The following is a 14,446-nucleotide window of genomic DNA, read 5'->3' on the forward strand; positions in this document are numbered from 1 at the left end:
TGGAGACAAGGCATCTGATATAACCACACACAAGCCTGAACGGTGCCAGGACCCCACCACCATTTTTATCAGGGCTTGTTGTCTGAAGGAGGAAAGTTAGATGAAAGCAGAAGCAGATGAGCAGTTTCTACAGGCAATAAGAAATGCCAAGAGAGGAGGGAAACAAATACACTCAGAAGCAATGCAGGAGAGGTAGAAGAGGTAGGAGAAAATACTATGCAACAGTGTGGGAAGGGCTGTGGAGAGACTGGTGGCTATGGCCTCACCTTCCGTGACCCCAGAGCACAGGGACAGAGGGGTCAGGGCAGGGATGGGGCTGGGTGCCTGCTGATAGATGGGCAACATGGACGTGGGCTGAGAGGACCTGTGTTCCAGAGCCACTGTGGGTGCTGGTGGTGGGCAGAGTCAGTGCAGCAGGACATGAGCAACCAGAGAGAAGAGCAGGTGTCCAGTTTGAGGATGGAGGCAGCATTCAAGCAGAGTGGGAAGTGACTGAGATATAGTCATGGGGTCCCAGGGAGTTAGGAGATTACCCATGCTGAGCTGTGACCATATGGCTTGGGAACGGAGTGAGGGCTGACCCTCCAGCTTGCAATGCTGGATGACATAATGCTGACAACAATCACTTCCCAGAGCAAACAAACCGAAGTGATATGAAAAATAACCCATGATTTTAATGTAACTACACAAGTAATTACTACAAATCCTCCAGAGGAAATTTGGTGAGACACAGACAAAAGCACGTGCCCTTCCTCTATCCACCTTGTCTGGGTGTCCCTCATAAGGCAATAGCTCAATGACTTAAACACCACTTGGGCTGTAAGAAACTTTGGCTGAAGTCCATCCTCTCTTTGAAAGGATTTAATCCCATCTCTCACAGCACTGCTCTGATACTGTGATTTACAAGGAGGTCAGCTCCTCACTATTCCTCTTCATGTGGAAGGATTGGCAAAGGCAGCAAGAAAGGATGGGAATGGCTGATGAAGATATTTTTCCAGTTGCCACATCTCAAACCCTGTTAGGCAGAGGTGAGATTTCCTCCTGGTCTTCTTCACAGAGCAGATCCCTCAGACATCTGGTCAAAACACCTGCCAATATCAGTTTTACGTTCCATCAGAGCCAGAGGAAGCCATGTGTATACCCACAGACCCCCTGTACCTCTTTAGTACATAAGACAGGCTGCTGAGATGCTGCCATGTCTTATTTTGGAAAACCTTTTCTCTGCCATATTCTGCTCTTCATGTATGATTTATACCACACTAGATATGCACTAAGCACCGCTAAAGCAAGGGCTAAAACCAACCTAAGTGAGAAATGAAGCCATGAATCTCAGCAGGGCTTAACAGTCAAGCAGGGACTTAAGAGCTCAGCATTGCCACAGGGGCAGTGGTATACCATGGTGAAGTCATGGACTGACAAGCGGGTGAGCTCACCTGGCGGCAGTTCAGGCAGGGCAGAGACACAGGAAAACTGATGCTGCCCCAATATCTTCCAGTATGTTTCTCAGTACTTGTGTTGTTACACAGCATGTCCAGAAGAAACTTCCGTCCAAGGACTTTAGATGCCCTCAGGGTTAGGCAGGGTGCTTGTGAGTACTGCTTGCATATAAATAATGTAGTTAATTCCCTTTGATTTTGAAAGTGCCTATGCACTGACATCCTAACTAAATACTTTCTTGTATGTGAAGCTTGCCTTCAGAAATCAGGCCTTTAGGCTCTTTCAGGTTGTTTGCTGAGACTTGAAAGTGGTTAAGAAGGAATCAGAAAGAACATTTCAGCAATGGTGATGCAGAACACTGACAATGTTTACAGTGACTCACCTTGGCAGTTATATTATTTCTTTTATATAAGGTTGGTACTGATTTTTAGTTATGACCCCAAGAAAACAGCTCAATAAAAATACTCTCACCACCTCCTGTACTAATTAGCTTAAGCTACTAGCATGTGAAAAATAAATTACATTTACTTGGATGTAAAGGAGAATCTAGAAAGTGTCCTGTGTTTTGGTCTATAACATGGACCATAAATGGAAAACAACATAGCATGGATAAGGGGACTAGTGAGATATGTTAACCATGGATTTTTCATCTGTATTTCTGTTTTGCTCATGTCTTAAACTTTAGCACTGAAAGAACATTACCCTTGGTTTAGGAAAAGAAATGAAATTGCTGTCAAATGTAATAATATGTAATTCAGATGGGTTTGGAAACAGGAGTGCTGGAGCTGCCTGTCTACACTTAGTGGTCAAGAGAAGATTCCTTGTAACCATGATTTTGTTAAAACTCAAATGATTTTTGGTGTTAGAGGTCTCTTGGATGCCAGCAGAGGAAATTTGCCCATAAACATAACTTCAAGTACTCATTCTCTATGAATATGAACTTTCTCTGGAGTCTGAAAGCAGTCATGCAAAAATAGAGACACAAAAATCTGTTAGGTCTGAAATTCTTGACTGCAAAGCTGTTGTCCCAAACTCGATCTCTTGCATATGAAAACTCAGGCAAAAATGCCTTAATGACTTCACTGACAGCTTAACAGGATTCTTACAGATTATTAGCTGTGTTAGCTTGTAACAGTGGATATTAACACAAAAATGTCAGTGGCTCAAGAAGCAAAAAGAGTCCAGGGAGCATCTGCTCTCCTGGCCCTTCAGTCACATATACCGGGCACTTCTAAATGCTACAGCAAACCAATGGGTCCAGACCTGGACATCCAACAGCTCAGTGACAAGCATTTGCTCTGCAGCTCAAAGTTTGCTCTAACCCTACTCCCATTAGCAGCAGCTGTTATATGTTGCTTTTGGGAAGGCAAATAAGTGTTTTACACAGAAGTCTTTGGAGATGTTGTGACAGAGATCTTCTCCATTGTCTCTTCCTGGCCTGATTTTCAAGGCAGTTGCTATGATTGCAGAGGAAATTTGGATATATATGTCTACTGATGTTCTCTGTGCCTTGGATTCAAGACCTTGATGGGTAGGTTTTGCGTATGAAGCAAGACTCTACTCAGACAGCATTGACACAAAAAGAAAATGAAGAATTAAACTGCCAGGAGGCCCTGAATGCTCAGCACTGGAGACCAAGGGTGACTTTGTGCAAGCTGACTGGGACAAGAGGAGCCCCATCAGTGAACCAGCATTGCTGTGCTGGAGAACAATGACTGTTATATAAAAGCTAGAAGTTGGACACACTCTTTTCATCTGCAGTATGGTATTTCTGAGCCTAGGTTTGTGCAGCCAGGTCTGGGGGTTTGCAGCACAGCCAGAAAGCTGCCGAAAGCACCAAGTTAAACACTGCTCAGCAGCAGCACAAGCTGAAGCTGCAGGTTTGCAGCACAGAAGCTTTCTTCCTGGAAGAAGGAAAGATAAAGTTAATATTATGGGATTATCCGAATAGTTATAAAGGTTGAAAGAAGGAGAAAGCAATTTTCACACTCACTTCTTTAATCCAAAACAAGAGATTGTCATTGTATGTTGCATTACTTCTGGATTAAGTCACCTCAAAGGCTGATATCAAAGAAGAAATCTGCAGTCATGAAATTTTCTTCATACAGCATATTCTAGGTGACTGAAAAATGCTTGAGGAGGTGATTGATCTTTTGAGGGCAATGGTATACAGTATCAAGAAAAGTGAGAAAGGTTGACAGAGTAGCAAATGGATGTATTTGAGAAGGCTGCAAATCAGAAAACTACAAATTTCTTCAACAGCTTTCTAAATGGTTTTGATGGCTTCTAATGGACTTTTCATTAGAGAGAAAGGTGAGTGAGGAAAATTTATCAAGTCCTATAAGCTTCAATATCACTTCCTTCCTCTAGAACCCTAGAGATGTGGGATGCTAGTGAGGTAAAAGACTCAACGGAGTCAACAGATCCTGCACTGCCAAACACCTGTGGCCTTGACTTAACTTTTGATGCTGGCACCACTTTCTGTGGAGAAATAATGTTCTTTAAAGGTAATTAAGTCAGTTTACTAAAGGTAAAATATCTGGGTACCTTTATTATGCCCTGCAGCATGGAAAAATAACTTTACTAAGAATATCAGCCATTCTAGGCAGGAAGCTGAAGCAGGAAATCAGGGTAAGAGGTGGGAGGCAAAAACAAAGAGGGTGGTCGAGAACTGTAGATAGATAAGGAGGAAGATGACCTTTGAAACAGGGCATGCTATGAATAGGATGGGGAAAGAAGCATCTTCTGAAAACATGGGCTGTTTTCACTTTGGCTGTAAACAAGTCCAGGTGTTTGACACCTGGAAGAGTTCAGCTTTGGCAAAATGCACCACCAAACCTGGGACACTTAGCACCTTCACTGATGTCCTTGCTTTGAGAAAGGGTTTACCAATCCTGTAATAATACCTACTTGAAGAGCCCCTGAAGAGGTGATTTAATATAATAAAAATAAAACAAAAGGATAATTGATTCAGTGCTAGATTCAGACAAAATGGCCTTCTCTAGGGCATGACAGTCCAAAGTCTCGAGAAGAAAGGGTAAAAGAACTGATTCCCTTCCTCTTCATGTGGCAGGGCTGTACTTCCCTGCTTCAGACCTTCTCCAAAATCAACAAGTTTCGACCTCATAATTTGGAGTCTACAAAGCCAGTAAAGTGTTATTTTGCAAAGATCATCAGGCACACCAACTGTTTCTCTAAGCTGGTGTTGGTAACCACAGGGTAGGGTTCTTCCTCAAATCTTACTGCGTACCAGCCATGCTAGGCAGGTCTCTCTAAGCTCCCTTTCTGCATAAGGAAAAAATAATAACTGTTCTAAGAAAACAGTTCATCTGACCTAGTTTAGATGTCCGCATCAAGATGAGAGGCATACCACTGTGGCAATCACTTTATTTCTGTTGACATTACAGGGAGAATTAGGGTGACTAAATAAGGATACATGGCTTGGTTTAGTCAGAAGATCCTACCCTGGTTGTCGTGATGTGGTTTCATGCATTAGTGTGTATGAATGTCTGATTTTATTTAAAACCTGTTTTCTATTTATGTAAGGCATTTTTGGAGCAAATATCCTGCAGACAGAGCAGCCGATTTCAATTCAGTATCTTCATTCTGGCCACGGCTGCCACCTGGTGTTAATGCTGCAAATAAAATTCCTAAAAAAAGGTGAAACTGTCATTTTTAAAGGCAAAATGTTGTCCTTTCATTTTCCTATGATGCTTTTTCAAGTAGCCTTAAGAGTTTGTATATGGTTTGAAAAACAGTAGATCTCTCTCTGTAGGATTCCACAAGCTTTAATTTAGTCCAGTAAGTTCTTGTATTTCAATTGCAAAGATAAAATACTATTATCCAACATAAGGAACATGTCCTTGCCAAAATAAATGTCATTATTTTCCTCTTTTTTTTTTTTTCCTGGAAAATTATCTATTGAATTTAAATATTATAATACATGTGTCTTTCTGGTTTGTGGAAAAATAACATAACTATAAAGGAAGCCTTCCAGTATCTGAAGGGGGCTAAGAAGGATGCTGGGGAGGGACTCTTCATTAGGTGACTGTAGTGCTAGAACAAGGATTAATGAGTTAAAACTTAAACAGGGGAAGTTTAGATTAGATATAAGGAGGAAGTTTGCTACTGTGAGGGTGGTGAGGTACTGGGATGGGTTGCCCAGGGAAGTTGTGAATGCTCCATCCCTGGCGATGTTCAAGACCAGGTTGAGCCTTGGGTAACATGGTTTAGTGGGAGGTGCCCCTGCCCGTGGCAGGGGGATTGGAACTTGATGATTTTAAGGTCCTTTCCAACCCTAAGTGTTCTATGATTCTATAAAGACTGAAATTTCAGTTTCCATAAAATGTGGTACAAAGAACTATACTTTTTTTTTTTTTTTTTTTTGACTCTAGAACTATCTATAGAATGTTTTCAAGTAACCATTTGTCCTGGGTTCAGTTATTTCCATGGTTTGGTTCTGAGTTACCATCTGGGCTTAAACCATGACACCATTATTTTCACTGCATTTTTCCATTAAAAAATTAGCTTTCATGAAAAGGATTGTGCGATTCCCAGAAGATCTTGATAAATGTTTTCATCAACTTTTCTTGATAGGGAATGAATTCTGGGTTGTGAGAAGAGATATCATACTTCCTGGATACCCTCAAAAAGTCTACACCTTTTTTGTTACCAAAATTGATGCTGTTTTTTAAAATGTAAATGAGAGGAAAACCTATTACTTAATAGTGGAAAAATTTTGGAGTTAATATTTCCTGTGCTACTTTCCTAAATAGGAGCAAACATAATCACATTATCAATATCCTGTCATGATTTAAGATGAATTAGTCACATACTTTGGCAATCTCTTTCAGTGTCACAATTGGCTATAGAAGAATATTTGAAAGGGAGTGTAACACTTCTTTTAGCTTTCCTTTTAACTGATTTAATTGTTTAACAATTTTTTTAGTTAGTTGGTTATTTTCATTTGACTGCCTTGAGGAAAAAAAGCCATCTTACAGCTCCACTAGTCAGCTCAGGTAATCAGTCAGAACCTCACCGTTTATACAAAAAAACACATTTCTGTGGGATAAGAAGGAGTATCATACCCTTTTTCCAGCTACCAACAGATAATTTCATAAAGTTGTTGATAAATGCCATGTACTGCAAAGAATTATCTGCTATGCATGGTTAGTATTTCCTCTTTTCAATCCAGTCCCTACTGCTCAGGTTTATGCTCAGGACACGTATTTCTGACAACTGAGTTGCTCTTATAACAGAAGCAGTAGATAACCTGAACTTTTGCAGATGAATGACACAACTTCTCTCTTTCCTGCCACTACAATGCCCAAGACATTGCACATACAGACATCAGACTTCCACATTTTAGTTCAAACTCTCATAGCTTGAGGAACTTCAGCTGAGAAGTTTGGCTGATCATTAAATCTCTTATTGAGCAAAGGTTTCAGAAGGAAAATGCTTTCAGAAGCCTTCTTATCGCAGCACTAATAAACTGCACTTCACTAAAAATGTAACAGCCTGCTATCAGTAACTTCAGTAAAATGACTTAAAATAACTCATAACTCATGGAATTTTTTTTCCTGATAAATATTTCTTACAAAGAGGGAACATGAATGCAATTTTTTAAAAATCTTGCAAATCTCAGTTATGTTTAAGATAAAGTTATCTACCTCTCCTTTAGGTACAATCTCTTAGAAAAAGTATTTAGCAGATTCATGATTATGGCTCAAATACTAGGCATTCTTAGATGTATCTTGAGTTGATATAAACAGAAGCAATTCTTGCAGTGCAACTAATAGAGTAATAATTATGTATAACACATCATGTCTGTCTCAACACTACCTAAATGATACTGAAAGTCTTCAGTGAACTGTTACCTGTTGGAAGGTAGAAGGTAATCAGGTGAGCTGAACTAATCATGAGCTGTTTGCAGTCTTCATTGACACCAGGTTGTTTATAATTTTTCTTAGTTATGACAACAGAAGTCAATCTATGGCCAGGAAGCCCATACTTATAAGAGATGCACTTCCAGGAATTAATGGGAAGGTCGATGCTGTTTTTCAGCATGAAAGTGAGTAACATTATTAATAAAGCCTGTATGAAGTGCTCAGGGTTACAGGGTCGTGAGAGTGCTCAGGCAGAGAGAGAAACTTCTAAATGCTGCTCATAGCCCTCAGGATGACAAATAAGACCTTGAAATAGTCACATAATACAACCATGCATCACTTTACCCCCTTGAAAAATAGTGACAATATACCTTTGGTGACAGCTTCACAGCTGGAAAGGCCAGTGAACATATTGGTACATCTGTATTAATGTTGGTGTGCACGTCACACCATGAAGGGCACCGCTCAAAACACAATGACATTTCAACAACATAAGGTCTACCTGCTATGAACAAAGCTACCACAGCCTGGCCCTCTGACATGAAATGGCACTGCTTTAAGAATAATAATTTGCATTAGCTTTTCCTGCACAAAGACGAATGTTACTTAGACAGGAGGATGCTGAAACAGATTCAAGGGTACGTCCACACTGCCAAATGGAAGAGCTTCTTGGTTGTCTCCTGGCTCCTCATCTCCTGATCACCAAAACCTGTGTATGTTAATTGTTTCCTAGCTTCCTGTAGAATGAGTCTTACACATGGTCCTGGGGATCCTTAACTACAGCCATCACTCCCAGAGCAGTGTTGGAGGCAGATGCCCCAGGCTGGATCTCTCCTTTGCTACCTAGCAGCACCCCAGCAAGCTTGTACCTACTTGTACCTTGCCATGCTCTTGTGCCAGGCTCCAGGCTGTGCAATACCTACTCACATGTGGCTAAAAGTACACCCTTCTGGAGGGTTTCAACATAGTCATTGCATAACAGCAGATATTTTAAACTGCAGAACACACAAGATAAATTTTTGTAGGGTTAGTTCATGCAATGCGTTAAGTGTATTATGCAGTGTGTTTGCTATGGAAGGTGACTGCGCTGCTCTGCACCATTTTGCAGAGGTTACACCTGGGAGAGGATGCTGTTGGCAGCATAAGTGTAGCCAAAGTTTTTCTGAGCTCTTGCCAGATGCTGTTAAAACACACTAATTAACTAATCTTTAACCTGCAATAACATAATTCATCTGTTCGTTGTTTGGTTTCTGTCATTTGTTTTGTTTTTTTCCTTTTTCTTAGACAACTTCTATTTCTTCCATGAACAAAAGCAGTTTGAGGTTGACCCTGGTAAGAAGAGAGTTACGTGCCTCCTAAAGACAAACTTCTGGTTTCCATGTTAAAAAAAATGAAATCTGTAATGGTGTTGGAAAGCATGTAGTACTGCACTAGAAACACTTCTTTTATTAATACATGGAATGTGTAGGTACTCCAGCATTAGTCAGCAAACCTAAGCCCCTGCATAATCTGTGTTTCTGCAAATGACAGAATAGTATTTAACATACTGATGTGTATATATAATAATTAACAGGATTGTTAGCTTAACAGAGAATAATGTAGTTTTTACTTTTGATACAAAATTGTGTCTTCTAGCACCATCTTCTTTTCACTTTCCATGTTGTACGTCACCCTATACACAGCCCTACAAGCCAGCAGTCCATGAGGAAGAGAATTTCTGTTCCTAGAGCCAGGACTAGGTTCAACCATTTTCAGGTATTTCAACGTTAACTAAGCAGGCTGACCGACACTACTGCTAATTACAGAGACAGATGAGAGCTGCAAAGAGCAATCCCTCCAGCTTGAACTGCACGCCTAAGGAAAAAGTGTTCCTTTTCATTACTGACTGGAGAGGCAGACTGAGCAGTTTAAGTTAGACACTTGATTATAGAAGGCTAAGCTTAAGTGTGATGAATCGGAAGCAGAGGAGCACTGGCCCCAGTCATCCCCGACCTGCATCTGCTCCTCTCCAGCTGTGCCAGGGCCACCATCACCGCATGTCAAAAGGAGAGGTTCTCCACCACCTCATAAACTGAGGGATCACTGCCAGGGTGACAAAGATCAGTGGCTAGGGGAAGAGAATTTGGGTCATATTTGAAGGAGACTGCACAACTGAGCAGAATTTAAGCATGTCCAGAGGGAGGTGATTCTCTCATCTGCAGTACTCTATTCAGTTCTGAGGACCCCAACACAAGAGGGATGTGGAGCTGTTGGAGCAAGTCCAGAGGAGACCATGAAGATGATCAGAGCATCTCTCCTATGAAGACAGGCTGAGAGAGCTGAGTTTGTTCAGCCTGCAAAAGGCTCCAGGAAGAACTTACAGCAGCCTTCCGCTACTTAAAGGGGCCTACAAGAAATCTGGAGAGGGACTTTTTATAAGGGCAAGCAGTGATAAGACAAAAGGGAACAATTATAAAATGCAAGAGGGTACATTTAGATATTAGGAAAAAGCTCTTCATTGTGAGGGTGGTGAGACACTGGCACAGGTTGCCCAAAGGAGCTGTAGCTGCCCCATCTCTGGAAGAGTTCAAGGCCAGGCTGGATGGGGGTTTGAGCAGCCTGGTCTTGTAGAAGGTATCCCTGGCCATGGCAGTGGTGTTGGATTAGAAGGTCCCTGCCAACCTAAAACATTCTATAATTGTAGGATAATAAGGAAAGGGCCCAGCAGATTTGCCCACACACAAAGACCACACAAAGCAGAAGAATCAGCCAATGGTTCAGGAATCAGAAAATTTTATTCCAGGTCAGTTTCACACAGGGAGGGTGAGTAGCACAGAGATCCCCTTATCCATGGCTGTGGGGAGCCTCCAGCTGCCTGTGGGAAGAAGACACGGTGCAGGCTGACACTGTCTGTGCTCCCTTGTCCGCAGGTCAATGGCTTTATGGAACCCTACAGAAATCTCTGGCTGTGTGGCTTCGGAGAGAAGGCAGTGAGTGTGCCATGGTCTGGTCTTGTACTTGTCTGGGCCTGTGTAGTTCAGGTAGTTAAATTTCAACTGTGTCATGTCACTGTCGATATCCTCATTCTCCTCAACAGCATGAAAACCAGCTGCTTATCCAGGCTCTCCGTCTGTGTGGCTGAGGACAGGAGCACACCATGGGCTGGTCCATGTGCTGTCAGGGTTTGCATCTGCAGAAGACAGAACAAACCACACAGCAGCCACACTGGCTCACCATGGGCAGCCCCTGCCCAGGGCTCTGCCAGACGCCATCACTTAACTTTGTGTCAGCGTCCCTATGGAAGGCAGCAAATCTCTCTGCTCGAGAGGATGAGGACCGGAGCACGCCGAGGTTCGATCCTGTCCCGCTGAGTGCCTGTGGCTGTAGAAGAGAAGAGAACTGCAGAGCAACCGCCACTGCTCACCACGCGCAACCCCTGCGCAGGGCCCTGCCACACGCCAAGACTTAACTTTGCGTCCGTGCAGCAGGAGGCGAGTGCCTGGCTGTGTGGCCGGGGTCAGGAGTGCGCCCTCTTCCGGTCCTGTCCTTGTGTGAGCTCCTGGCTCTGGAAGTGAAAAGAGGAGCAGCCGCCATCTGCCGCCCATGGGGCAGCCGCTGCCTCCCTGCCCGGGCCCAGCAGCCCGGCCCTCCCCTCCCTGCCTTCCTCCTGCCCTCTCACCTCAGCCCTGGCTCACCCACCTGCTCTCCTCCAGGCGGGTCTGGCCCTTGTCACCCCGCAGCCCTTTACGCGCCCGTCCTGGAACCTGGGCTACCAACCCCTGTGGAACGGGATGGCCACCGCCAACATTCCGTCACCTAGGATACAGTCACCAACATTCTCTCCCCTGGGACATGGCCAACACCAAAATTCTACCCACTGGAACACGGCCACCAGAAAACAGCCAACACGGGGAGCTCGCTGTCACTCCTGTCTGTGCTGGGACACAGCCTCTTGACCTGGGGCTGTGGTCACCTCACAGGTCCTCACTGTCCTGTTCCACCCCTGTTCCCCTGGGCCTCCTGCTTGCTGTCAGGGCTGGGGCAGAGCAAGATGGAGCTCAGCATGAGGGTGCAGGCAGCTAAATGTGATGTCTAAACACCAGGAGCAGTTCAGGTGTTTGACATCCTGGCCTAGTGCCACCTGGGCTGTCTTACATCCCAGCATCCCATGGATATACATGAAACTGGCAGACAGGAGACAGGACATGGGAAAAACGCATGCCTCTTGAGATCAGGCATGAGTGATACACAAGGGCATCTCTCATTGCACTAAATGCTTATTTTAATTCCATTTGTAACACCTAGAATTCCACTGTCACTTTGAGTTGCTCAAGGATATGGATTAGGTGAATCTCCATTATTTTTGTGGTTTCACATGTATAGCCTTGACTGAAAGAGAACAGAATGCAGTCTCCTGTGACCCAAAGTATTTAGAACAGGACGCAGAAGTAGAGGTTTCTCAAAGCATCTTTGTATCTAAGTCCTTAAACCCTTACAGATCTGTCCTAATAAAATTAAAAAAAAAAAACAAACAAACCTGAAAAGAAGATTCAGAATGGAATTCCATATCCACTTTTACCTATAACTTAACTATGACCACATAATCCACATAATCATAGAAATACCATAGAATCAACTAGGTTGGAAAAGACCTTTAAGATCATCAAGTCCAACCTTTATCCCAAGACTAACAAGTCCAGTACTAAACCATGTCACTGAGGGCCTCATCTGCATGGTTTTTGAACACTTCCAGGGACGGCGATTCCACCACTTCCCTGGGAAGCCTGTTCCAATGCCTGACTACCCTTTTGGTGAGAAATTTTTCATAATATCCAGTCTTAACCTCCCCTGGGAGAGCTTGAGGCCATTATCTCTTGTCCTATCATTTGTTACTTGGGAAAAGAGGCCAGACACCTCCTGGATCCATCCTCCTTACAGGTAGTTGTAGAGAACAGTCAGGTTCCCCCTGAGCCTTCTCCAGACTGAACAATTCGCTTTCAAGAGTACTTTCTCTCCCCAGAAAGAGTATGCAAAAGCTGCTACTAATGTTACAGGTGTCCTGGTGGACAAGCACTTTTATAAATCATGAAGCAGTACTGCAGTTCTGTAAGTCCCACCTTCAACCAGGACAACGCCATGCACAATCCCAACACACAGCTGGGTCTGTACACATGCTCTAGAAGAAGCTTTAATCCCTATTCTTTCCCAGCCTCCCACTGGACAGTTTGACCACATAGTCCTTCCCTAGGCTTGTCAAGAAGTAACAGAGTCAGTAACAGGAGAACAGCTAGCACAGATTAGAGCTTGATAGCTCTACATTGCACACAAAATGGCAGAAGGAAGTAGTGCTGCTTACAATGATTTGGTAAATGGCACTAACATCTACATGATCATCCTAAAAAACAAAAGCACAGCTTCAGCTTTGAAGTCTGCAAATAATACTGGGGAGGATAGAAGAGTCCTGATGTAGCAAAATTAATATGCTGTCTTTAGGCAAAATATTATTCTGTCATTGAACATGTTCTAACACAACAGCAAGTACAAATGAGATTACCTCAAAAATACACACTTCTGCATTATGAATAGGATTACACAGAATCATAGTATGGCTTGGGTTGGGAAGGACCCTAAGAGCATCCAACCCTCCTGCCAATCATCAATTGCACATTCAAAACACCAAAGCAATACAAGCTAAAGGCAGTGCTGCTAAGAAGGAATACAAGTTACACTCTGATCTGAATACAAACAGTAGGATCTTGTCCCATGGAACAGAAATTTTCTTAATGCCAGTACCTGGAAATGATGAAAAAAAAAAAAAATTATTACTCTTTCACAGGTTTGTTTTGTTGGTTGGTTGTTGTTTTTTTTTTTTAATGTGGAATGTGCATGAGGCTTTTAAAACAAAACAAGGTTTTCATACTCAAGAGATCTTAAACACCTGCTGTTAAGGACCTTTGAGCCTTGTGGAAGTCTACCACGGCTGCTAAATAAAATAATAATTTAAAACACTCTGGGAATTTGAACACTTTACTTACTCACTGTGTACTTACATCTGGGAGGCTCACTGTGCCACTTTACCATAGGGGCAAAAATAAACCATAATGCCAGTTTGACAGGCCTGTTAAACCACTCTTCTGTTCCTGCCCATATACCCAAATTTTCCTGTTGACTTTTTTTCTAAATTTCTGATTATGGCGTGGCTGTTGCAAGAATATAGTCAAAATACATCTGACAATCAACTGGGTACTTTGAACTTCTAGAACTTCTGGAAACTTCCTAGCAGAGTAGGGATGACATAAAAGGACTTTATTATTTTAGAAAACATTCTGTAATGTACTGACTTGTGAACTGATTTAAGTGGTCAAATCATGCTGAATTTCAAAGGAAATGGAATACAGGTCTTTCCCCTGCTGATGCTACTGCTGAACTCATAGCACAGCTTGTAGTGAAAATGCAGCTTGTAGTGAAAATGCAAGTGATTCCTATTGGAACGAGAAAAAATCTGTAAGGAAATCCATATAGTTTTGTGCTTTGGAGAGGTCTCTGAACAATAATCAAAACTACCTGCTTATACCTGAATAAACTCTGGGAGATAAGTGGATTGAGAGCAGCAACATGGAGAAGGACTTGGGAGTGTTGGTTGACAAGAAGCTGAACATGAGCCATCAGTCTGCTCCCGCAGCCCAGAAAGCCCACCACTTGCTGGCCCGTATCAAAAGGAGCGTGACCAGCAGGTTGAGGGATGAGTGGATTTTTGGATCTGTGAGACAGACATACAGCATCTGTCAATTCAGTACTGCTGACAATAATATCTCTGCTGCTGAAGTCAGGATTCACTTGGTAACCATGTGACAGGGCCCATAAGTATTCAGGTGGACAGCTAGCAAAATCTAAGGTCTTAGAGATGGTATGTTTTATGCATGTAAAAATCTCACCGAGAACCCACTGTCCCACTTCATTAGACAACTTCCCTGAAAAAATAAAAAAAAAAAAAACCCAGAGAAAATATAGTTCTTCTATTTGATTCCTCTTCTCCATGAATCACAGAACCACAGAAAACGGTTGAGGCTGGTTGGACCTCTGGAGATCACCTGGTTCAAACCTCCTGCTCAAGCATAGTCATCTAGAGTTGGTTGCCAAGGCTG

This window comes from Pezoporus flaviventris, unplaced genomic scaffold (assembly GCF_033815535.1).
Source record: "Pezoporus flaviventris isolate CSIRO_AGI_PZ_B2104156 unplaced genomic scaffold, CSIRO_AGI_Pfla_v1 ptg000025l, whole genome shotgun sequence".
NCBI lineage: Eukaryota > Metazoa > Chordata > Aves > Psittaciformes > Psittacidae > Pezoporus > Pezoporus flaviventris.